Source organism: Lissotriton helveticus, chromosome 1_1 (genome assembly GCF_964261635.1).
Source record: "Lissotriton helveticus chromosome 1_1, aLisHel1.1, whole genome shotgun sequence".
In the NCBI taxonomy this organism is placed as follows: Eukaryota; Metazoa; Chordata; class Amphibia; order Caudata; family Salamandridae; genus Lissotriton; species Lissotriton helveticus.
In genome coordinates, this window is record NC_136057.1 from 1,295,588,118 (window position 1) to 1,295,614,761 (window position 26,644).

Here is a 26,644-nt window from a genome sequence, read left to right on the forward strand (position 1 = left end):
ACCCCTTTTTTACCTGAGTTCCCATTATTCTTGTTGTGCTGATCCCCATTGGCGCCTGCCCGAAAGGGCGCCGCCAAGTAATGGCGGGGAGGCTCTGCGCCATTCCCGCCCAAAGAAGACGACCTCGCCGTGTTCGGCATAATTTGCTTCGCCAGGAAATGGAGTCGAAACAATCCCACGTCAGGGATGAGTCGTGCTCCTTGGCCTTACAAAATTTGTTATCATAACCCATCCATTGATTACCTTCATATGCTTCAAAAAATCCCATAATACGTGTCTGATAACAGGCCAATTCTGACAATACTTCAGGTCTACGTTCCCCCATGATTGCAGTAAACATACCGAACGCCCTGGCCCAATTAGCGATTGTTTCCTCCACCCTGAAACCCGCCATTTTTGCACGCCATACACTCGGATGCAACAACTCCTTCTGATTTTTAATGTGTTCTATCTCATAGTGATCGGTTACCAACGAAAACATGTTCACATATTTATCGGCCCAAATCCTCTCTTTCACATCCATCGGGATATGCTGAACAATTTTTTCCCTCCTAGAGGGTAACGATCCCTCCCCTGCTATCGGCAACAGCTGCTTACCAGAACCATGAGCCGTATCTGTTGCAGCTGTTGTTCCAACGACCGGTGCCGGTTTATCCGAGGGAACCTGCGGGGAAACAAGAGGACAAGGTGCCTTCGCAGCATCTCTCGATTGCCGCAACTGCTTCATTATCAACCTGGCCTCTGCCGGAGCACTCTCGTTGTTTTTGCCCAACCATGCCGCCAACTGAGCGGCCAGTTCGGGAGGCATATCCCCCTCACTCACGGGCGTAACTACCACAGGGATCGGCTGTCCCGCGTTCGGGATCGGAACTGGGGCCCCTAGTGGACCGACCGGGCTCGCCGGTGGTGACTCAAGAACCGGGGCTCCCCACCTGCCGCCCTACTCCTGACCCTTTTACCTCTCCCCGCAGGGACTATTCCCGGCAATTCTGGCCCGATGGTCTTCTTCGGTCTACCATTCATTGCCGCAATCTTCTTCTTCATGTCCGCCATATCTTTCACCAGCGTGCGAAGCAGTTGTTCAGTCCCAACTTTCTTTCCGACCCTCTTGCCAGGCATCGTATCGCGGGATTCAAACGAGGTCCTGGATCCAAAGCTTCGGACTCACTGAAAGAGAAACACAAAAATTACAAGTTCTCAAAATTGGCTCCTTGTTCCGTCTCGGGCTCACGAGCAACGAGGAGGTGCAGCTTCCAAGCACAGGAACAAGAGGATGCTTCCTTGGCAAGATGCTCCTTTTATCCTTCTTCGGGAGGGCGTGGCCTTCCCCAACACGCCTCCGGGGCGGTTCGAACGGTGTAGGTGTCTAGGACAACCCTTCTTGGGCGGGAAAAGGCGCGCCCCGGCTACGCCACTACGGGCATACCAGCCAAGCCACGCCTCCCGCCCAAAACAGTTTCCCGGGGGGATCGGGGTACTCCACCATACGTTCGGGGGGACCGAGTGGTCGCCCCTTTCCATTTGAGTCATTTTAAGTCACTTTTAACCTTACGCCAAATCTTGAGTTTTGGCTTCCTAGAAGCTTGAAAATGACTATAAACATGCTCAATATAGCTCCAAAAGTGATGATCCACATCTGAAAGTCAAAATTAGTTGAATGATGGAAATTTTAAATATGGACCATTTTGGTCCTCTCAGAGCAATTTCCTCAGGTCGCGGGTCATCGATACTTTTGCATGAAAAATTGTACCTTCTCACATAAACATGAATTACCTCTAAATGGTGATTATATCACTTCCCGCAGTGAATACACACGTTTTAAGCCTTCATAGTGAGCATTTGTGCCATTTTTAGTCACTTTTACCCATGCGCCAAATCTTGAGTTTTAAGCTCCCTAGAATCATGAAAATTACTATAAATATGGTCATTTTAGCTCCAAAAGTGATGATCCACATCAGAAAGTCAAAATTACTTGAAAGATGGAAATTTTCAAAACTGACCATTTTGGTCACCTCAGAGCAATTTTCTCAAGCCGCGGTGCATCGATCATTTTGCATGACGTCCTCGCATGAACAGGAATTATCTTTAAATGTTGTTTATATCACTTCCTGCAGTGAAGATACACGTTTTAAGCCCTCAAAGTGAGCATTTGGGTTATTTTGAGTCACTTTTACCATGCGCCAAGTCCTATGTTTTGGCTCCCTCGAAGCATGAAAATGACTATAAACATGCTCATTTTAGCTCCAAAAGCGATGATCCATCTGAAAGCAAAATAAGTTGAAAGATGGAAATTTATAAAAACTGACCATTTTGGTCATCTCAGAGCAATTTCCTCAGGTCGCAGGTCATCGATCATTTTGCATGAAAAATTGGACGTTCTCGCATGAACATTAATTACCTCTAAATGTTGTTTATATCACTTCCCGCAGTGAAGACACACGTTTTAAGCCCTCAAAGTGAGAATTTGGGTCATTTTAAGTCACTTTTACGCTTGCACCAAATCTTGAGTTTTGGCTCCCTAGAAGCTTCACAGTGACTATAAACATGCTAATTTTAGCTCCAAAAGCGATGATCCATCTGAAAGTCTCTAAATTAGTTGAAAGATGGACATTTTCAAAACGGACCCTTTTGGTCATCTAAGAGCAACTTCCTCAGGTCGCGGCTCATCGATCGTTTTGCATGAAAAATCGGACCTTGCTCTTGAACATGAATTACCTCTAAATGTTGTTTATATCACTTCCCGCAGTGAATAAACACGTTTTAAGCCCTCAAAGTGAGCATTTGTATTATTTTGAGTCACTTTTACCCATGCGCCAAATTTTGATTTTTGCTCCCTAGAAGCTTGAAAATGACTATAAACATGCTCATTTTAGCTCCAAAAGTGATGATCCACATCTGAAAGTCAAAATTAGTTGAAAGATGTACATTTTCAAAACTGACAATTTTGGTCCTCTCAGAGCAATTTCCTCAGGTCGCGGGTCATCGATCGTTTTGCATGAAAAATCCTACCTGCTCGCATGAACCTGAATTACCACTAAATGGTGATTATATCACTTCCTGCAGTGAATAAACACGTTTTAAGCCCTCAAAGTGAGCATTTGGGTGATTTTGAGTCACTTTTACCATGCGCCAAATCCTATGTTTTGGCTCCTTCGAAGCATGAAAATGACTATAAACATGCTCATTTTAGCTCCAAAAGCGATGATCCATCTGAAAGTCAAAATAAGTTGAAAGATGGAAATTTATAAAAACTGACCATTTTGGTAATCTCAGAGCAATTTCCTCAGGTCGCAGGTCATCGATCATTTTGCATGAAAAATTGGACGTTCTCGCATGAACATTAATTACCTCTAAATGGTGATTATATCACTTCCCGCAGTGAATAAACACGTTTTAAGCCTTCATAGTGAGCATTTGTGCCATTTTTAGTCACTTTTACCCATGCGCCAAATCTTGAGTTTTAGCTCCCTAGAATCATGAAAATTACTATAAATATGGCCATTTTAGCTCCAAAAGTGATGATCCACATCAGAAAGTCAAAATTACTTGAAAGATGGACATTTTAAAAACTGACCATTTTGGTCACCTCAAAGCAATTTTCTCAAGCCGCGGTGCATCGATCACTTTGCATGACGTTCTCGCATGAACAGGAATTATCTTTAAATGTTGTTTATATCACTTCCCGCAGTGAAGACACACATTTTAAGCCCTCAAAGTGAGCATTTGGGTGATTTTGAGTCACTTTTACCATGCGCCAAATCCTATGTTTTGGCTCCCTCGAAGCATGAAAATGACTATAAACATGCTCATTTCAGCAACAAAAGCGATGATTGATATGAAAGTCAAAATAAGTTGAAAGATGGAAATTTATAAAAACTGACCATTTTGGTCATCTCAGAGCAATTTCCTCAGGTAGCAGGTCATCGATCATTTTGCATGAAAAATTGGACGTTCTCGCATGAACATTAATTACCTCTAAATGTTGTTTATATCACTTCCCACAGTGAATAAACAGGTTTTAAGCCCTCAAAGTGAGCATTTGGTTCATTTTAAGTCACTTTTAACCTTGTGCCAAATCTTGAGTTTTGGCTGCCTCAAAGCATGAAAATGACAATAAACATGGTAATTTTTGCTACAAAATTGATGATCCACATCTGAAAGTCAAAATTAGTTGAAAGATGGAAATTTTCATAAAGGACCATTTTGGTAATCTCAGAGCAATTTCCTCAGGTCGCGGGTCATCGATTATTGTGCATGAAAAATCGGACCTTCTCCCATGAACACGAATTACCTCTAAATGTTGTTTATATCACTTTCCGAAGTGAATAAACACGTTTTAAGCCCTTCAGTGAGAATTTTGGTCATTTTAAGTCATGTTTACCCTTGCTCCAAATCTTGAGTTTTGGCTCCTAGAAGCCTCACAATGACTATAAACATGCTAATTTGAGCTCCAAAAGCGAAGCATGGGCGGATTTTGAGGATCCACGATTCACGGATTTGCGTATTCACGGATCGTGGATCCGCAAAATCCGCGTATTTGCGGATTAGCGTATTTGCGGATTTGGGGCGGGGCTTCCATGCGAGTGCACATGCCTCTTGTGTGTATAAAAGGTCAGAGACCGATCAGAGCAGCGGATTAAGAAGATACAGAAGCTCCTGGTCACAGGAACAGCACGAGGATTGCGCTCGTGAAAGTCAAGGATGCAAAGGCCTCTGTCCAGCATCACAGCTGATTTTCGATGGTATATTTGGGAAGAGGGCACAGCTGCCCAGCCTTGACAACGCTCACGATTGTTTTTTGGGCCGATGAATGAGTCACTGAATTTAAGCTTCAACTAGGGCATATGCTTAATTGATATCTGTAAGTGCTTCCGGTTAAGGTTTAATTTTTTTGCCAGGACCATCGTGCCAGAATGAACCCTGCCCTTCATATTTATTCAAGAAGACGCCACCGTTTTGTGCCATACCTCTACTCAACTGGAGTACTTTCTACTGGATAATCAGTAAGTACTACCTCGTTGGGTAAATGTATAGTGCTTTTATTACACTACAGCTGCCTAAAGTGCCAGAGAGTTGTCTACAGCGACCAGGTGTGTGTTACTATGCAATAGCGCCGAAGGACGCAGGGGTCCATTGAGTGAGCTATAAAAGCTCCTGGCCACAGGAACTGCACGAGGATTGCGCTCGTGACAGTCAAGGATGCAAAGGCCTCTGTCCAGCATCACAGCCAATTTTCGATGGTATATTTGGGAAGAGGGCACAGCTGCCTGGCCTGTTAACTATTTTACGATGGCGCCGGCAAGCTGCCAGCGCCATCCTAAAATAGTTACTAAATTAGCTTCAACAGGAAGCTCGAATAGATAAAATAAAGCAGATGCACGAGCGCCTGCTTGATTTTATCTATTAGTGCTTCCTGTTGAAGCTAATTTAGTAACTATTTTACGATGGCGCTGGCAGCTTGCCGGCGCCATCGTAAATTAGTAACAACAACAGGCCAGGAAGGCTTGAACTTTTGGCCTCGGAATCCGCCTCTCGCGGATTGCGAATTTTCGGTAAATTCGCGAGAGTGAGCGGATCGAGGATTTACCGAAAATCCGTGAAATCCTCGAGCGTAGCGGATTTTGCGCTCATGCTTAGCGATGATCCATCTGAAAGTCTAAATTAGTTGAAAGATGGAAATTTTCAAAACGGACCCTGTTGGTCATCTAAGAGCAATTTCCTTAGGTCGCGGCTCATCGGTCGTTTTGCATGAAAAACTCGGACCTTCTCGCTTGAACATGAATTACTTCTAAATGTTGTTTATATCACTTCTCGCAGTGAATAAACACATTTTAAGCCCTCAAAGTGAGCATTTGTGTTATTTTGAGTCACTTTTACCCATGCGCTAAATTTAGATTTTTGCTCCCTAGAAGCATGAAAATGACTATAAACATGCTCATTTTAGCTCCCAAAGTGATGATCCACATCTGAAAGTCACAATTAGTTGAAAGATGTACATTTTCAAAATGGACCATTTTGGTCCTCTCAGAGCAATTTCCACAGGTCGCAGGTCATCGATCGTTTTGCATGAAAAATCGTACCTGCTCGCATGAACATGAATTACCACTAAATGGTGATTATATCACTTCCTGCAGTGAATGAACACGTTTTAAGCCATCAAAGTGGCATTTGAGTAATTTAAGTCACTTTTAACCTTACGCCAAATCTTGAGTTTTGGCTTCCTAGAAGCTTGGAAATGACTATAAACATGCTCATTTTAGCTCCAAAAGTGATGATCCACATCTAAAAGTCAAAATTAGTTGAATGATGGAAATTTTCAAAATGGACCATTTTGGTCCTCTCAGAGCAATTTCCTCAGGTCGCGGGTCATCGATACTTTTGCATGAAAAATCGTACCTTTTCGCATGAACATTAATCACCACTAAATGTTGTTTATATCACTCCCGCAGTGAATAAACATGTTTTAAGCCCTCAAAGTGAGCATTTGGTTCATTTTAAGTCACTTTTAACCTTGTGCCAAATCTTGAGTTTGGGCTCCCTTGAGTCTCGACGCATGAAAATGACTATAAACATGCTAATTTTTGGTACAAAATTGATGATTCACATCTGAAAGTCAAAATTAGTTGAATGATGGAAATTTTCAAAATGGACCATTTTCGTAATTTCAGAGCAATTTACTCAGGTCGCGGGTCATCTATCATTTTGCATGAAAAATCGGACGTTCTCACATGAACATTAAATATCTCTAAATGCTGTTTACATCACTTCCCACAGTGAATAAACATGCTTTAAGCCTTCAAAGTCCGCATTTAGGTCATTTTAAGTTACTTTTACCCTTGCGCCAAATCTTGTTTTGGCTTCCTAGAAGCTTGAAAATGAATATAATCAGGCTGATTTTAGCTCCAAAAGGGATGATCCACAACTGAAAGGACAAATTAGTTGAAAGATGGACATTTTCAAAACGGACTATTTTGGTGATCTCAGAGCAATTTCCTCAGGTCGCAGGTCATCAATCTTTTTGCATGAAAAATCGGACCTTCTCGCATGAACATTAATCACCTCTAAATGGTGTTTATATCACTTCCTGTAGTGAATAAACATGTTTAAAGCCCTCAAAGTGAGCATTTGGGTAATTTTGAGTCACTTTTACCCATGCGCCAAATCATGAGTTTTGGCCTAGAAGCATGAAAATGACTATAAATATGGTCATTTTATCCCCAAAAGTGATGATCCACATGTGAAAGTCAAAATTAGTTGAAAGATGGAAATTTTCAAAACGGACCATTTTGGTTCTCTCAGAGCAATTTTCTCAAGCCGCGGCGCATCGATCATTTTGCATGACGTTCTCGCATGAACAGGAATTACCTTTAAATGTTGTTTATATCACTTCCCGCAGTGAAGAAACACGTTTTAAGCCCTCAAAGTGAGCATTTGGGTCATTTTGAGTCACTTTTACCATGCGCCAAATCCTATGTTTTGGCTCCCTCCAAGCATGAAAATGAATATAAACATGCTCATTTTAGTTCCAAAAGCGATGATCCATCTGAAAGTCAAAATAAGTTGAAAGATGGAAATTTATAAAAACTGACCATTTTGGTCATCTCAGAGAAATTTCCTCAGGTCGCAGGTCATCGATCATTTTGCATGAAAAATTGGAAGTTCTCGCATGAACATTAATTACCTCTAAATGTTGTTTATATCACTTCCCGCAGTGAATAAACATGTTTTAAGCCCTTAAAGTGAGCATTTGGTTCATTTTAAGTCACTTTTAACCTTGTGCCAAATCTTGAGTTTTGGCTGCCTCGAAGCATGAAAATGACAATAAACATGCTAATTTTTGCTACAAAATTGATGATCCACATCTGAAAGTCAAAATTAGTTGAAAGATGGAAATTTTCATAGAGGACCATTTTGGTAATCTCAGAGCAATTTCCTCAGGTCGCGGGTCATCGATTATTGTGCATGAAAAATCGGACCTTCTCCCATGAGCATGAATTACCTCTAAATGTTGTTTATCTCACTTCCAGCAGTGAATAAACACGTTTTAAGCCCTTCAGTGAGAATTTGGGTCATTTTAAGTCACTTTTACGCTTGCACCAAATCTTGAGTTTTGGCTACCTAGAAGCTGCACAGTGACTATAAACATGCTAATTTTTGCTCCAAAAGCGATGATCCATCTGAAAGTCTCTAAATTAGTTGAAAGATGGAAATTTTCAAAACGGACCCTTTTGGTCATCTAAGAGCAACTTCCTCAGGTCGCGGCTCATCGATCGTTTTGCATGAAAAATCGTACCTGCTCTCATGAACCTGATTTACCACTAAATGGTGATTATATCACTTCCAGCAGTGAATAAACACATTTTAAGCACTCAAAGTGGGCATTTGAGTCATTTTAAGTCACTTTTAACCTTACGCTAAATCTTGAGTTTTGGCTTCCTAGAAGCTTGAAAATGACTATAAACATGCTCAATATAGCTCCAAAAGTGATGATCCACATCTGAAAGTCAAAATTAGTTCAATGATGGAAATTTTAAATATGGACCATTTTGGTCCTCTCAGAGCAATTTCCTCAGGTCGCGGGTCATCGATACTTTTGCATGAAAAATTGTACCTTCTCACATAAACATGAATTACCTCTAAATGGTGATTATATCACTTCCCGCAGTGAATAAACACGTTTTAAGCCTTCATAGTGAGCATTTGTGCCATTTTTAGTCACTTTTACCCATGCGCCAAATCTTGAGTTTTAAGCTCCCTAGAATCATGAAAATTACTATAAATATGGTCATTTTAGCTCCAAAAGTGATGATCCACATCAGAAAGTCAAAATTACTTGAAAGATGGAAATTTTCAAAACTGACCATTTTGGTCACCTCAGAGCAATTTTCTCAAGCCGCGGTGCATCGATCATTTTGCATGACGTTCTCGCATGAACAGGAATTATCTTTAAATGTTGTTTATATCACTTCCCGCAGTGAAGATACACGTTTTAAGCGCTCAAAGTGAGCATTTGGGTTATTTTGAGTCACTTTTACCATGCGCCAAATCCTATGTTTTGGCTCCCTCGAAGCATGAAAATGACTATAAACATGCTCATTTTAGCTCCAAAAGCGATGATCCATCTGAAAGCAAAATAAGTTGAAAGATGGAAATTTATAAAAACTGACCATTTTGGTCATCTCAGAGCAATTTCCTCAGGTCACAGGTAATCGATCATTTTGCATGAAAAATTGGACGTTCTCGCATGAACATTAATTACCTCTAAATGTTGTTTACATCACTTCCCGCAGTGAAGACACACGTTTTAAGCCCTCAAAGTGAGAATTTGGGTCATTTTAAGTCACTTTTACGCTTGCACCAAATCTTGAGTTTTGGCTCCCTAGAAGCTTCACAGTGACTATAAACATGCTAATTTTAGCTCCAAAAGCGATTATCCATCTGAAAGTCTCTAAATTAGTTGAAAGATGGAAATTTTCAAAACGGACCCATTTGGTCATCTAAGAGCAACTTCCTCAGGTCGCGGCTCATCGATCGTTTTGCATGAAAAATCGGACCTTGCGCTTGAACATGAATTACCTCTAAATGTTGTTTATATCACTTCCCACAGTGAATAAACACGTTTTAAGCCCTCAAAGTGAGCATTTGTATTATTTTGATTCACTTTTACCCATGCGCCAAATTTTGATTTTTGCTCCCTAGAAGCTTGAAAATGACTATAAACATGCTCATTTTAGCTCCAAAAGTGATGATCCACATCTGAAAGTCAAAATTAGTTGAAAGATGTACATTTTCAAAACTGACAATTTTGGTCCTCTCAGAGCAATTTCCTCAGGTCGCGGGTCATCGATCGTTTTGCATGAAAAATCCTACCTGCTCGCATGAACCTGAATTACCACTAAATGGTGATTATATCACTTTCTGCAGTGAATAAACACGTTTTAAGCCCTCAAAGTGAGCATTTGGGTGATTTTGAGTCACTTTTACCATGCGCCAAATCCTATGTTTTGGCTCCTTCGAAGCATGAAAATGACTATAAACATGCTCATTTTAGCTCCAAAAGTGATGATCCATCTGAAAGTCAAAATAGGTTGAAAGATGGAAATTTATAAAAACTGACCATTTTGGTAATCTCAGAGCAATTTCCTCAGGTCGCAGGTCATCGATCATTTTGCATGAAAAATTGGACGTTCTCGCATGAACATTAATTACCTCTAAATGGTGATTATATCACTTCCCGCAGTGAATAAACACGTTTTAAGCCTTCATAGTGAGCTTTTGTGCCATTTTTAGTCACTTTTACCCATGCGCCAAATCTTGAGTTTTAGCTCCCTAGAATCATGAAAATTACTATAAATGTGGTCATTTTAGCTTCAAAAGTGATGATCCACATCAGAAAGTCAAAATTACTTGAAAGATGGACATTTTAAAAACTGACCATTTTGGTCACCTCAGAGCAATTTTCTCAAGCCGCGGTGCATCGATCATTTTGCATGACGTTCTCGCATGAACAGGAATTATCTTTAAATGTTGTTTATATCACTTCCCGCAGTGAAGACACACATTTTAAGCCCTCAAAGTGAGCATTTGGGTGATTTTGAGTCACTTTTACCATGCGCCAAATCCTATGTTTTGGCTCCCTCGAAGCATGAAAATGACTATAAACATGCTCATTTTAGCAACAAAAGCGATGATCGATATGAAAGTCAAAATAAGTTGAAAGATGGAAATTTATAAAAACTGACCATTTTGGTCATCTCAGAGCAATTTCCTCAGGTAGCAGGTCATCGATCATTTTGCATGAAAAATTGGACGTTCTCGCATGAACATTAATTACCTCTAAATGTTGTTTATATCACTTCCCGCAGTGAATAAACAGGTTTTAAGCCCTCAAAGTGAGCATTTAGTTCATTTTAAGTCACTTTTAACCTTGTGCCAAATCTTGAGTTTTGGCTGCCTCAAAGCATGAAAATGACAATAAACATGGTAATTTTTGCTACAAAATTGATGATCCACATCTGAAAGTCAAAATTAGTTGAAAGATGGAAATTTTCATAGAGGACCATTTTGGTAATCTCAGAGCAATTTCCTCAGGTCGCGGGTCATCGATTATTGTGCATGAAAAATCGGACCTTCTCCCATGAACACGAATTACCTCTAAATGTTGTTTATATCACTTTCCGAAGTGAATAAACACGTTTTAAGCCATTCAGTGAGAATTTTGGTCATTTTAAGTCACTTTTCCCTTGCTCCAAATCTTGAGTTTTGGCTCCTAGAAGCCTCACAATGACTATAAACATGCTAATTTGAGCTCCAAAAGCGATGATTAAGCATGGGCGGATTTTGCGGATCCACGATTCACGGATTTGCGTATTCACGGATCGTGGATCCGCAAAATCCGCGTATTTGCGGATTAGCGGATTTGCGGATTTGGGGCAGGGCTTCCATGCGAGTGCACATGCCTCTTGTGTGTATAAAAGGTCAGAGACCGATCAGAACAGCGGATTAAGAAGATACAGAAGCTCCTGGTCACAGGAACAGCACGAGGATTGCGCTCGTGAAAGTCAAGGATGCAAAGGCCTCTGTCCAGCATCACAGCTGATTTTCGATGGTATATTTGGGAAGAGGGCACAGCTGCCCAGCCTTGACAACGCTCACGATTGTTTTTTGGGCCGATGAATGAGTCACTGAATTTAAGCTTCAACTAGGGCACATGCTTAATTGATATCTGTAAGTGCTTCCGGTTGAGGTTTAATTTTCTTGCCAGGACCATCGTGCCAGAATGAACCCTGCCCTTCATATTTATTCAAGAAGACGCCACCGTTTTGTGCCATACCTCTACTCAACTGGAGTACTTTCTACTGGATAATCAGTAAGTGCTACCTCGTTGGGTAAATGTATAGTGCTTTTATTACACTACAGCTGCCTAAAGTGCCAGAGAGTTGTCTACAGCGACCAGGTGTGTGTTACTATGCAATAGCGCCGAAGGACGCAGGGGTCCCTTGAGTGAGCTATAAAAGCTCCTGGCCACAGGAACTGCACGAGGATTGCGCTCGTGACAGTCAAGGATGCAAAGGCCTCTGTCCAGCATCACAGCCGATTTTCGATGGTATATTTGGGAAGAGGGCACAGCTGCCTGGCCTGTTAACTATTTTACGATGGCGCCGGCAAGCTGCCAGCGCCATCCTAAAATAGTTACTAAATTAGCTTCAACAGGAAGCTCGAATAGATAAAATAAAGCAGATGCACGAGCGCCTGCTTGATTTTATCTATTAGTGCTTCCTGTTGAAGCTAATTTAGTAACTATTTTACGATGGCGCTGGCAGCTTGCCGGCGCCATCGTAAATTAGTAACAACAACAGGCCAGGAAGGCTTGAACTTTTGGCCTCGGAATCCGCCGCTCGCGGATTGCGAATTTTCGGTAAATTTGCGAGAGTTCGCGGATCGCGGATTTACTGAAAATTCGTGAAATCCGCGAGCGTAGCGGATTTTGCGCTCATGCTTAGCGATGATCCATCTGAAAGTCTAAATTAGTTGAAAGATGGAAATTTTCAAAACGGACCCTGTTGGTCATCTAAGAGCAATTTCCTTAGGTCGCGGCTCATCGATCGTTTTGCATGAAAAACTCGGACCTTCTCGCTTGAACATGAATTACTTCTAAATGTTGTTTATATCACTTCTCGCAGTGAATAAACACATTTTAAGCCCTCAAAGTGAGCATTTGTGTTATTTTGAGTCACTTTTACCCATGCGCTAAATTTAGATTTTTGCTCCCTAGAAGCATGAAAATGACTATAAACATGCTCATTTTAGCTCCCAAAGTGATGATCCACATCTGAAAGTCACAATTAGTTGAAAGATGTACATTTTCAAAATGGACCATTTTGGTCCTCTCAGAGCAATTTCCTCAGGTTGCGGGTCATCGATCGTTTTGCATGAAAAATCGTACCTGCTCGCATGAACATGAATTACCCCTAAATGGTGATTATATCACTTCCTGCAGTGAATGAACACGTTTTAAGCCCTCAAAGTGAGCATTTGGTTCATTTTAAGTCACTTTTAACCTTGTGCCAAATCTTGAGTTTGGGCTCCCTCGAGTCTCGACGCATGAAAATGACTATAAACATGCTAATTTTTGGTACAAAATTGATGATTCACATCTGAAAGTCAAAATTAGTTCAATGATGGAAATTTTCAAAATGGACCATTTTCGTAATTTCAGAGCAATTTACTCAGGTCGCGGGTCATCTATCATTTTGCATGAAAAATCGGACGTTCTCACATGAACATGAAATATCTCTAAATGCTGTTTACATTACTTCCCACAGTGAATAAACATGCTTTAAGCCTTCAAAGTCCGCATTTAGGTCATTTTAAGTTACTTTTACCCTTGCGCCAAATCTTGTTTTGGCTTCCTAGAAGCTTGAAAATGAATATAATCAGGCTGATTTTAGCTCCAAAAGGGATGATCCACAACTGAAAGGACAAATTAGTTGAAAGATGGACATTTTCAAAACGGACTATTTTGGTGATCTCAGAGCAATTTCCTTAGGTCGCAGGTCATCAATCTTTTTGCATGAAAAATCGGACCTTCTCGCATGAACATTAATCACCTCTAAATGGTGTTTATATCACTTCCTGTAGTGAATAAACATGTTTAAAGCCCTCAAAGTGAGCATTTGGGTAATTTTGAGTCACTTTTACCCATGCGCCAAATCATGAGTTTTGGCCTAGAAGCATGAAAATGACTATAAATATGGTCATTTTATCTCCAAAAGTGATGATCCACATGTGAAAGTCAAACTTAGTTGAAAGATAGACATTTTCAAAATGGACCATTTTGGACATGTCAGAGCAATTTCCTCAGGTCGCAGGTCATCAATCGTTTTGCATGAAAAATCGGACCTTCTCGTATGAACATGAATTACCTCTAAATGGTGTTTATATCACTTTCCGCAGTGAATACACATGTTTTAAGCCCTCAAAGTGCGCATTTGGGTCCTTTTAAGTCACTTTTACCCTTGAGCCAAACCTTGAGTTTTGGCTAGCTAGAAGCATGAACATGACTATAAATATGGTCATTTTAGCTCCAAAAGTGATGATCCACATCTGAAAGTCAAAATTAGTTGAAAGATGGAAATGTTCAAAACTGACCATTTTGGTAATCTCAGAGCAATCTCCTCAGGTCGCGGGTCATCGATCATTTTGCATGAAAAATCAGACAGTCTAGCATGAACATGAATTACCTCTAAATGCTGTTTACATCACTTCCTGCAGTGAATAAACACGTTTTATTCCCTCAACATGATCATTTGGTTCATTTTAAGTCTCTTTTACGCTTGCACCAAATCTTGAGTTTTGGCTCCCTAGAAGCTTCACAGTGACTATAAACATGCTAATTTTAGCTCCAAAAGCGATGATCCATCTGAAAGTCTCTAAATTAGTTGAAAGATGGAAATTTTCAAAACGGACCCTTTTGGTCATCTAAGAGCAACTTCCTCAGGTCGCGGCTCATCGATCGTTTTGCATGAAAAATCGGACCTTGCGCTTGAACATGAATTACCTCTAAATGTTGTTTATATAACTTCCCGCAGTAAATAAACACGATTTAAGCCCTCAAAGTGAGCATTTGTATTATTTTGAGTCACTTTTACCCATGCGCCAAATTTTGATTTTTGCTCCCTAGAAGCTTGAAAATGACTATAAACATGCTCATTTTAGCTCCAAAAGTGATGATCCACATCTGAAAGTCAAAATTAGTTGAAAGATGTACATTTTCAAAACTGACAATTTTGGTCCTCTCAGAGCAATTTCCTTAGGTCGCGGGTCATCGATCGTTTTGCATGAAAAATCGTACCTGCTCTCATGAACCTGAATTACCACTAAATGGTGATTATATCACTTCCAGCAGTGAATAAACACGTTTTAAGCACTCAAAGTGGGCATTTGAGTAATTTTAAGTCACTTTTAACCTTACGCCAAATCTTGAGTTTTGGCTTCCTAGAAGCTTGAAAATGACTATAAACATGCTCAATATAGCTCCAAAAGTGATGATCCACATCTGAAAGTCAAAATTAGTTGAGTGATGGAAATTTTAAATATGGACCATTTTGGTCCTCTCAGAGCAATTTCCTCAGGTCGCGGGTCATCGATACTTTTGCATGAAAAATTGTACCTTCTCACATAAACATGAATTACCTCTAAATGGTGATTATATCACTTCCCGCAGTGAATAAACACGTTTTAAGCCTTCATAGTGAGCATTTGAGCCATTTTTAGTCACTTTTACCCAATGCTCCAAATCTTGAGTTTTAAGCTCCCTAGAATCATGAAAATTACTATATATATGGTCATTTTAGCTCCAAAAGTGATGATCCACATCAGAAAGTCAAAATTACTTGAAAGATGGAAATTTTCAAAACTGACCATTTTGGTCACCTCAGAGCAATTTTCTCAAGCCGCGGTGCATCGATCATTTTGCATGACGTTCTCGCATGAACAGGAATTATCTTTAAATGTTGTTTATATCACTTCCCGCAGTGAAGATACACGTTTTAAGCCCTCAAAGTGAGCATTTGGGTTATTTTGAGTCACTTTTACCATGCGCCAAATCCTATGTTTTGGCTCCCTCGAAGCATGAAAATGACTATAAACATGCTCATTTTAGCTCCAAAAGCGATGATCCATCTGAAAGCAAAATAAGTTGAAAGATGGAAATTTATAAAAACTGACCATTTTGGTCATCTCAGAGCAATTTCCTCAGGTCGCAGGTCATCGATCATTTTGCATGAAAAATTGGACGTTCTCGCATGAACATTAATTACCTCTAAATGTTGTTTATATCACTTCCCGCAGTGAAGACACACGTTTTAAGCCCTCAAAGTGAGAATTTGGGTCATTTTAAGTCACTTTTACGCTTGCACCAAATCTTGAGTTTTGGCTCCCTAGAAGCTTCACAGTGACTATAAACATGCTAAATTTAGCTCCAAAAGCGATGATCCATCTGAAAGTCTCTAAATTAGTTGAAAGATGGAAATTTTCAAAACGGACCCTTTTGGTCATCTAAGAGCAACTTCCTCAGGTCGCGGCTCATCGATCGTTTTGCATGAAAAATCGGACCTTGCGCTTGAACATGAATTACCTCTAAATGTTGTTTATATCACTTCCCGCAGTGAATAAACACGTTTTAAGCCCTCAAAGTGAGCATTTGTATTATTTTGAGTCACTTTTACCCATGTGTCAAATTTAGATTTTTGCTCCCTAGAAGCTTGAAAATGACTATAAACATGCTCATTTTAGCTCCAAAAGTGATGATCCACATCTGAAAGTCAAAATTAGTTGAAAGATGTACATTTTCAAAACTGACAATTTTGGTCCTCTCAGAGCAATTTCCTCAGGTCGCGAGTCATTGATCGTTTTACATGAAAAATCCTACCTGCTCGCATGAACCTGAATTACCACTAAATGGTGATTATATCACTTCCTGCAGTGAATAAACACGTTTTAAGCCCTCAAAGTGAGCATTTGGGTGATTTTGAGTCACTTTTACCATGCGCCAAATCCTATGTTTTGGCTCCTTCGAAGCATGAAAATGACTATAAACATGCTCATTTTAGCTCCAAAAGCGATGATCCATCTGAAAGTCAAAATAAGTTGAAAGATGGAAATTTATAAAAACTGACCATTTTGGTAATCTCAGAGCAATTTCCTCAGGTCGCAGGTCATCGATCATTTTGCATGAAAAATTGGACGTTCTCGCATGAACATTAATTACCTCTAAATGGTGATTATATCACTTCCCGCAGTGAATAAACACGTTGTAAGCCTTCATAGTGAGCATTTGTGCCATTTTTAGTCACTTTTACCCATGCGCCAAATCTTGAGTTTTAGCTCCCTAGAATCATGAAAATTACTATAAATATGGTCATTTTAGCTACAAAAGTGATGATCCACATCAGAAAGTCAAAATTACTTGAAAGATGGACATTTTAAAAACTGACCATTTTGGTCACCTCAGAGCAATTTTCTCAAGCCGCGGTGCATCGATTATTTTGCATGACGTTCTCGCATGAACAGGAATTATCTTTAAATGTTTTTTATATCACTTCCCGCAGTGAAGACACACATTTTAAGCCCTCAAAGTGAGCATTTGGGTGATTTTGAGTCACTTTTACCATGCGCCAAATCCTATGTTTTGGCTCCCTCGAAGCATGAAAATGACTATAAACATGCTCATTTTAGCAACAAAAGCGACGATCGATATGAAAGTCAAAATAAGTTGAAAGATGCAAATTTATAAAAACTGACCATTTTGGTCATCTCAGAGCAATTTCCTCAGGTCGCAGGTCATCGATCATTTTGCATGAAAAATTGGACGTTCTCGCATGAACATTAATTACCTCTAAATGGTGATTATATCACTCCCCGCAGTGAATAAACACGTTGTAAGCCTTCATAGTGAGCATTTGTGCCATTTTTAGTCACTTTTACCCATGCGCCAAATCTTGAGTTTTAGCTCCCTAGAATCATGAAAATTACTATAAATATGGTCATTTTAGCTCCAAAAGTGATGATCCACATCAGAAAGTCAAAATTACTTGAAAGATGGACATTTTAAAAACTGACCATTTTGGTCACCTCAGAGCAATTTTCTCAAGCCGCGGTGCATCGATCATTTTGCATGACGTTCTCGCATGAACAGGAATTATCTTTAAATGTTGTTTATATCACTTCCCGCAGTGAAGACACACATTTTAAGCCCTCAAAGTGAGCATTTGGGTGATTTTGAGTCACTTTTACCATGCGCCAAATCCTATGTTTTGGCTCCCTCGAAGCATGAAAATGACTATAAACATGCTCATTTTAGCAACAAAAGCGACGATCGATATGAAAGTCAAAATAAGTTGAAAGATGGAAATTTATAAAAACTGACCATTTTGGTCATCTCAGAGCAATTTCTTCAGGTCGCAGGTCATCGATCATTTTGCATGAAAAATTGGACGTTCTCGCATGAACATTAATTACCTCTAAATGTTGTTTATATCACTTCCCGCAATGAATAAACAGGTTTTAAGCCCTCAAAGTGAGCATTTGGTTCATTTTAAGTCACTTTTAACCTTGTGCCAAATCTTGAGTTTTGGCTGCCTCAAAGCATGAAAATAACAATAAACATGGTAATTTTTGCTACAAAATTGATGATCCACATCTGAAAGTCAAAATTAGTTGAAAGATGGAAATTTTCATAGAGGACCATTTCGGTAATCTCAGAGCAATTTCCTCAGGTCGCGGGTCATCGATTATTGTGCATGAAAAATCGGACCTTCTCCCATGAACACGAATTACCTCTAAATGTTGTTTATATCACTTTCCGAAGTGAATAAACACGTTTTAAGCCCTTCAGTGAGAATTTTGGTCATTTTAAGTCACTTTTACCCTTGCTCCAAATCTTGAGTTTTGGCTCCTAGAAGCCTCACAATGACTATAAACATGCTAATTTGAGCTCCAAAAGCGATGATTAAGCATGGGCGGATTTTGCGGATCCACGATTCACGGATTGTGTATTCACGGATCGTGGATCCGCAAAATCCGCGTATTTGCGGATTAGCGTATTTGCGTATTTGGGGCGGGGCTTCCATGCGAGTGCACATGCCTCTTGTGTGTATAAAAGGTCAGAGACTGATCAGAGCAGCGGATTAAGAAGATACAGAAGCTCCTGGTCACAGGAACAGCACGAGGATTGCGCTCGTGAAAGTCAAGGATGCAAAGGCCTCTGTCCAGCATCACAGCTGATTTTCGATGGTATATTTGGGAAGAGGGCACAGCTGCCCAGCCTTGACAACGCTCACGATTGTTTTTTGGGCCGATGAATGAGTCACTGAATTTAAGCTTCAACTAGGGCACATGCTTAATTGATATCTGTAAGTGCTTCCGGTTAAGGTTTACATTTTTTGCCAGGACCATCGTGCCAGAATGAACCCTGCCCTTCATATTTATTCAAGAAGACGCCACCGTTTTGTGCCATACCTCTACTCAACTGGAGTACTTTCTACTGGATAATCAGTAAGTGCTACCTCGTTGGGTAAATGTATAGTGCTTTTATTACACTACAGCTGCCTAAAGTGCCAGAGAGTTGTCTACAGCGACCAGGTGTGTGTTACTATATAATAGCGCCGAAGGGCGCAGGGGTCCCTTGAGTGAGCTATAAAAGCTCCTGGCCACAGGAACTGCACGAGGATTGCGCTCGTGACAGTCAAGGATGCAAAGGCCTCTGTCCAGCATCACAGCCGATTTTCGATGGTATATTTGGGAAGAGGGCACAGCTGCCTGGCCTGTTAACTATTTTACGATGGCGCCGGCAAGCTGCCGGCACCATCCTAAAATAGTTACTAAATTAGCTTCAACAGGAAGCTTGAATAGATAAAATAAAGCAGAGGCACGAGCGCCTGCTTGATTTTATCTATTAGTGCTTCCTGTTGAAGCTAATTTAGTAACTATTTTACGATGGCGCTAGTAGCTTGCCGGCGCCATCGTAAATTAGTAACAACAACAGGCCAGGAAGGCTTGAACTTTTGGCCTCGGAATCCGCCGCTCGCGGATTGCGAATTTTCGGTAAATTCGCGAGAGTTCGCGGATCGCGGATTTACCGAAAATTCGTGAAATCCGCGAGCGTAGCGGATTTTGCGCTCATGCTTAGCGATGATCCATCTGAAAGTCTAAATTAGTTGAAAGATGGAAATTTTCAAAACGGACCCTGTTGGTCATCTAAGAGCAATTTCCTTAGGTCGCGGCTCATCGATCGTTTTGCATGAAAAACTCGGACCTTCTCGCTTGAACATGAATTACTTCTAAATGTTGTTTATATCACTTCTCGCAGTGAATAAACGCATTTTAAGACCTCAAAGTGAGCATTTGTGTTATTTTGAGTCACTTTTAACCAAGCGCTAAATTTAGATTTTTGCTCCCTAGAAGCATGAAAATGACTATAAACATGCTCATTTTAGCTCCCAAAGTGATGATCCACATCTGAAAGTCACAATTAGTTGAAAGATGTACATTTTCAAAATGGACCATTTTGGTCCTCTCAGAGCAATTTCCTCAGGTCGCGGGTCATCGATCGTTTTGCATGAAAAATCGTACCTGCTCGCATGAACATGAATTACCACTAAATGGTGATTATATCACTTCCTGCAGTGAATGAACACGTTTTAAGCCATCAAAGTGGCATTTGAGTAATTTAAGTCACTTTTAACCTTACGCCAAATCTTGAGTTTTGGCTTCCTAGAAGCTTGGAAATGACTATAAACATGCTCATTTTAGCTCCAAAAGTGATGATCCACATCTAAAAGTCAAAATTAGTTGAATGATGGAAATTTTCAAAATGGACCATTTTGGTCCTCTCAGAGCAATTTCCTCAGGTCGCGGGTCATCGATACTTTTGCATGAAAAATCGTACCTTTTCGCATGAACATTAATCACCACTAAATGTTGTTTATATCACTCCCCGCAGTGAATAAACATGTTTTAAGCCCTCAAAGTGAGCATTTGGTTCATTTTAAGTCACTTTTAACCTTGTGCCAAATCTTGAGTTTGGGCTCCCTCGAGTCTCGACGCATGAAAATGACTATAAACATGCTAATTTTTGGTACAAAATTGATGATTCACATCTAAAAGTCAAAATTAGTTGAATGATGGAAATTTTCAAAATGGACCATTTTCGTAATTTCAGAGCAATTTACTCAGGTCGCGGGTCATCTATCATTTTGCATGAAAAATCGGACGTTCTCACATGAACATGAAATATCTCTAAATGCTGTTTACATCACTTCCCACAGTGAATAAACATGCTTTAATCCTTCAAAGTCCGCATTTAGGTCATTTTAAGTTACTTTTACCCTTGCGCCAAATCTTGTTTTGGCTTCCTAGAAGCTTGAAAATGAATATAATCAGGCTGATTTTAGCTCCAAAAGGGATGATCCACAACTGAAAGGACAAATTAGTTGAAAGATGGACATTTTCAAAACGGACTATTTTGGTGATCTCAGAGCAATTTCCTCAGGTCGCAGGTCATCAATCTTTTTGCATGAAAAATCGGACCTTCTTGCATGAACATTAATCACCTCTAAATGGTGTTTATATCACTTCCTGTAGTGAATAAACACGGTTTAAGCCCTCAAAGTGAGCATTTGGGTAATTTTGAGTCACTTTTACCCATGCGCCAAATCATGAGTTTTGGCCTAGAAGCATGAAAATGACTATAAATATGGTCATTTTTATCTCCAAAAGTGATGATCCACATGTGAAAGTCAAAATTAGTTGAAAGATGGAAATTTTCAAAACGGACCATTTTGGTTCTCTCAGAGCAATTTTCTCAAGCCGCGGTGCATCGATCATTTTGCATGACGTTCTCGCATGAACAGGAATTACCTTTAAATGTTGTTTATATCACTTCCCGCAGTGAAGAAACACGTTTTAAGCCCTCAAAGTGAGCATTTGGGTCATTTTCAGTCACTTTTACCATGCGCCAAATCCTATGTTTTGGCTCCCTCCAAGCATGAAAATGAATATAAACATGCTCATTTTAGTTCCAAAAGCGATGATCCATCTGAAAGTCAAAATAAGTTGAGAGATGGAAATTTATAAAAACTGACCATTTTGGTCATCTCAGAGAAATTTCCTCAGGTCGCAGATCATCGATCATTTTGCATGAAAAATTGGACGTTCTCGCATGAACATTAATTACCTCTAAATGTTGTTTATATCACTTCCCGCAGTGAATAAACATGTTTTAAGCCCTTAAAGTGAGCATTTGGTTCATTTTAAGTCACTTTTAACCTTGTGCCAAATCTTGAGTTTTGGCTGCCTCGAAGCATGAAAATGACAATAAACATGCTACTTTTTGCTACAAAATTGATGATCCACATCTGAAAGTCAAAATTAGTTGAAAGATGGAAATTTTCATAGAGGACCATTTTGGTAATCTCAGAGCAATTTCCTCACGTCGCGGGTCATCGATTATTGTGCATGAAAAATCGGACCTTCTCCCATGAGCATGAATTACCTCTAAATGTTGTTTATATCACTTTCCCAAGTGAATAAACACGTTTTAAGGCCTTCAGTGAGAATTTAGGTCATTTTAAGTCACTTTTACGCCTGCACCAAATCTTGAGTTTTGGCTCCCTAGAAGCTTCACAGTGACTATAAACATGCTAATTTTAGCTCCAAAAGCGATGATCCATCTGAAAGTCTCTAAATTAGTTGAAAGATGGAAATTTTCAAAACGGACCCTCTTGGTCATCTAAGAGCAACTTCCTCAGGTCGCGGTCCATCGATCGTTTTGCATGAAAAATCGGACCTTGCGCTTGAACATGAACTACCTCTAAATGTTGTTTATATCACTTTCCGCAGTGAATAAACACGTTTTAAGCTCTCAAAGTGAGCATTTGTATTATTTTGAGTCACTTTTACCCATGGCCAAATTTTGATTTTTGCTCCCTAGACGTTTGAAAATGACTATAAACATGCTCATTTTAGCTCCAAAAGTGATGATCCACATCTGAAAGTCAAAATTAGTTGAAAGATGTACATTTTCAAAACTGACAATTTTGGTCCTCTCAGAGCAATTTCCTCAGGTCGCGGGTCATCGATCGTTTTGCATGAAAAATCCTACCTGCTCGCATGAACCTGAATTACCAGTAAATGGTGATTATATCACTTCCTGCAGTGAATAAACACGTTTTAAGCCCTCAAAGTGAGCATTTGGGTGATTTTGAGTCACTTTTACCATGCGCCAAATCCTATGTTTTGGCTCCTTCGAAGCATGAAAATGACTATAAACATGCTCATTTTAGCTCCAAAAGCGATGATCCATCTGAAAGTCAAAATAAGTTGAAAGATGGAAATTTATAAAAACTGACCATTTTGGTCATCTCAGAAAAATGTCCTCAGGTCGCAGGTCATCGATCATTTTGCATGAAAAATTGGACGTTCTCGCATGAACATTAATTACCTCTAAATGTTGTTTATATCACTTTCCGCAGTGAATAAACACGTTTTAAGCCCTTAAAGTGAGAATTTGGGTCATTTTAAGTCACTTTTACGCTTGCACCAAATCTTGAGTTTTGGCTCCCTAGAAGCTTCACAGTGACTATAAACATGCTAATTTTTGCTCCAAAAGCGATGATCCATCTGAAAGTCTCTAAATTAGTTGAAAGATGGAAATTTTCAAAACGGACCCTTTTGGTCATCTAAGAGCAACTTCCTCAGGTCGCGGCTCATCGATCGTTTTGCATGAAAAATCGTACCTGCTCTCATGAACCTGAATTACCACTAAATGGTGATTATATCACTTCCAGCAGTGAATAAACACATTTTAAGCACTCAAAGTGGGCATTTGAGTCATTTTAAGTCACTTTTAACCTTACGCCAAATCTTGAGTTTTGGCTTCCTAGAAGCTTGAAAATGACTATAAACATGCTCAATATAGCTCCAAAAGTGATGATCCACATCTGAAAGTCAAAATTAGTTGAATGATGGAAATTTTAAATATGGACCATTTTGGTCCTCTTAGAGCAATTTCCTCAGGTCGCGGGTCATCGATACTTTTGCATGAAAAATTGTACCTTCTCACATAAACATGAATTACCTCTAAATGGTGATTATATCACTTCCCGCAGTGAATAAACACGTTTAAGCCTTCATAGTGAGCATTTGTGCCATTTTTAGTCACTTTTACCCATGCGCCAAATCTTGAGTTTTAAGCTCCCTAGAATCATGAAAATTACTATAAATATGGTAATTTTAGCTCCAAAAGTGATGATCCACATCAGAAAGTCAAAATTACTTGAAAGATGGAAATTTTCAAAACTGACCATTTTGGTCACCTCAGAGCAATTTTCTCAAGCCGCGGTGCATCGATCATTTTGCATGACGTTCTCGCATGAACAGGAATTATCTTTAAATATTGTTTATATCACTTCCCGCAGTGAAGATACACGTTTTAAGCCCTCAAAGTGAGCATTTGGGTTATTTTGAGTCACTTTTACCATGCGCCAAATCCTATGTTTTGGCTCCCTCGAAGCATGAAAATGACTATAAACATGCTCATTTTAGTTCCAAAAGCGATGATCCATCTGAAAGCAAAATAAGTTGAAAGATGGAAATTTATAAAAACTGACCATTTTGGTCATCTCAGAGCAATTTCCTCAGGTCGCAGGTCATCGATCATTTTGCATGAAAAATTGGACGTTCTCGCATGAACATTAATTGCCTCTAAATGTTGTTTATATCACTTCCCGCAGTGAAGACACACGTTTAAGCCCTCAAAGTGAAAATTTGGGTCATTTTAAGTCACTTTTACGCTTGCACCAAATCTTGAGTTTTGGCTCCCTAGAAGCTTCACAGTGACTATAAACATGCTAATTTTTGCTCCAAAAGCGATGATCCATCTGAAAGTCTCTAAATTAGTTGAAAGATGGAAATTTTCAAAACGGACCCTTTTGGTCATCTAAGAGCAACTTCCTCAGGTCGCGGCTCATCGATCGTTTTGCATGAAAAATCGTACCTGCTCTCATGAACCTGAATTACCACTAAATGGTGATTATATCACTTCCAGCAGTGAATAAACACATTTTAAGCACTCAAAGTGGGCATTTGAGTCATTTTAAGTCACTTTTAACCTTACGCCAAATCTTGAGTTTTGGCTTCCTAGAAGCTTGAAAATGACTATAAACATGCTCAATATAGCTCCAAAAGTGATGATCCACATCTGAAAGTCAAAATTAGTTGAATGATGGAAATTTTAAATATGGACCATTTTGGTCCTCTTAGAGCAATTTCCTCAGGTCGCGGGTCATCGATACTTTTGCATGAAAAATTGTACCTTCTCACATAAACATGAATTACCTCTAAATGGTGATTATATCACTTCCCGCAGTGAATAAACACGTTTAAGCCTTCATAGTGAGCATTTGTGCCATTTTTAGTCACTTTTACCCATGCGCCAAATCTTGAGTTTTAAGCTCCCTAGAATCATGAAAATTACTATAAATATGGTAATTTTAGCTCCAAAAGTGATGATCCACATCAGAAAGTCAAAATTACTTGAAAGATGGAAATTTTCAAAACTGACCATTTTGGTCACCTCAGAGCAATTTTCTCAAGCCGCGGTGCATCGATCATTTTGCATGACGTTCTCGCATGAACAGGAATTATCTTTAAATATTGTTTATATCACTTCCCGCAGTGAAGATACACGTTTTAAGCCCTCAAAGTGAGCATTTGGGTTATTTTGAGTCACTTTTACCATGCGCCAAATCCTATGTTTTGGCTCCCTCGAAGCATGAAAATGACTATAAACATGCTCATTTTAGTTCCAAAAGCGATGATCCATCTGAAAGCAAAATAAGTTGAAAGATGGAAATTTATAAAAACTGACCATTTTGGTCATCTCAGAGCAATTTCCTCAGGTCGCAGGTCATCGATCATTTTGCATGAAAAATTGGACGTTCTCGCATGAACATTAATTGCCTCTAAATGTTGTTTATATCACTTCCCGCAGTGAAGACACACGTTTAAGCCCTCAAAGTGAAAATTTGGGTCATTTTAAGTCACTTTTACGCTTGCACCAAATCTTGAGTTTTGGCTCCCTAGAAGCTTCACAGTGACTATAAACATGCTAATTTTAGCTCCAAAAGCGATGATCCATCTGAAAGTCTCTAAATTAGTTGAAAGATGGAAATTTTCAAAACGGACCCTTTTGATCATCTAAGAGCAACTTCCTCAGGTCGCGGGTCATCGATCGTTTTGCATGAAAAATCCTACCTGCTCGCATGAACCTGAATTACCACTAAATGGTGATTATATCACTTCCTGCAGTGAATAAACACGTTTTAAGCCCTCAAAGTGAGCATTTGGGTGATTTTGAGTCACTTTTACCATGCGCCAAATCCTATGTTTTGGCTCCTTCGAAGCATGAAAATGACTATAAACATGCTCATTTTAGCTCCAAAAGCGATGATCCGTCTGAAAGTCAAAATAAGATGAAAGATGGAAATTTATAAAAACTGACCATTTTGGTAATCTCAGAGCAATTTCCTCAGGTCGCAGGTCATCGATCATTTTGCATGAAAAATTGGACGTTCTCGCATGAACATTAATTACCTCTAAATGGTGATTATATCACTTCCCGCAGCGAATAAACACGTTTTAAGCCTTCATAGTGAGCATTTGTGCCATTTTTAGTCACTTTTACCCATGCGCCAAATCTTGAGTTTTAGCTCCCTAGAATCATGAAAATTACTATAAATATGGTCATTTTAGCTCCAAAAGTGATGATCCACATCAGAAAGTCAAAATTACTTGAAAGATGCACATTTTAAAAACTGACGATTTTGGTCACCTCAGAGCAATTTTCTCAAGCCGCGGTGCATCGATCATTTTGCATGACGTTCTCGCATGAACAGGAATTATCTTTAAATGTTGTTTATATCACTTCCCGCAGTGAAGACACACATTTTAAGCCCTCAAAGTGAGCATTTGGGTGATTTTGAGTCACTTTTACCATGCGCCAAATCCTATGTTTTGGCTCCCTCGAAGCATGAAAATGACTATAAACATGCTCATTTTAGCAACAAAAGCGATGATCGATATG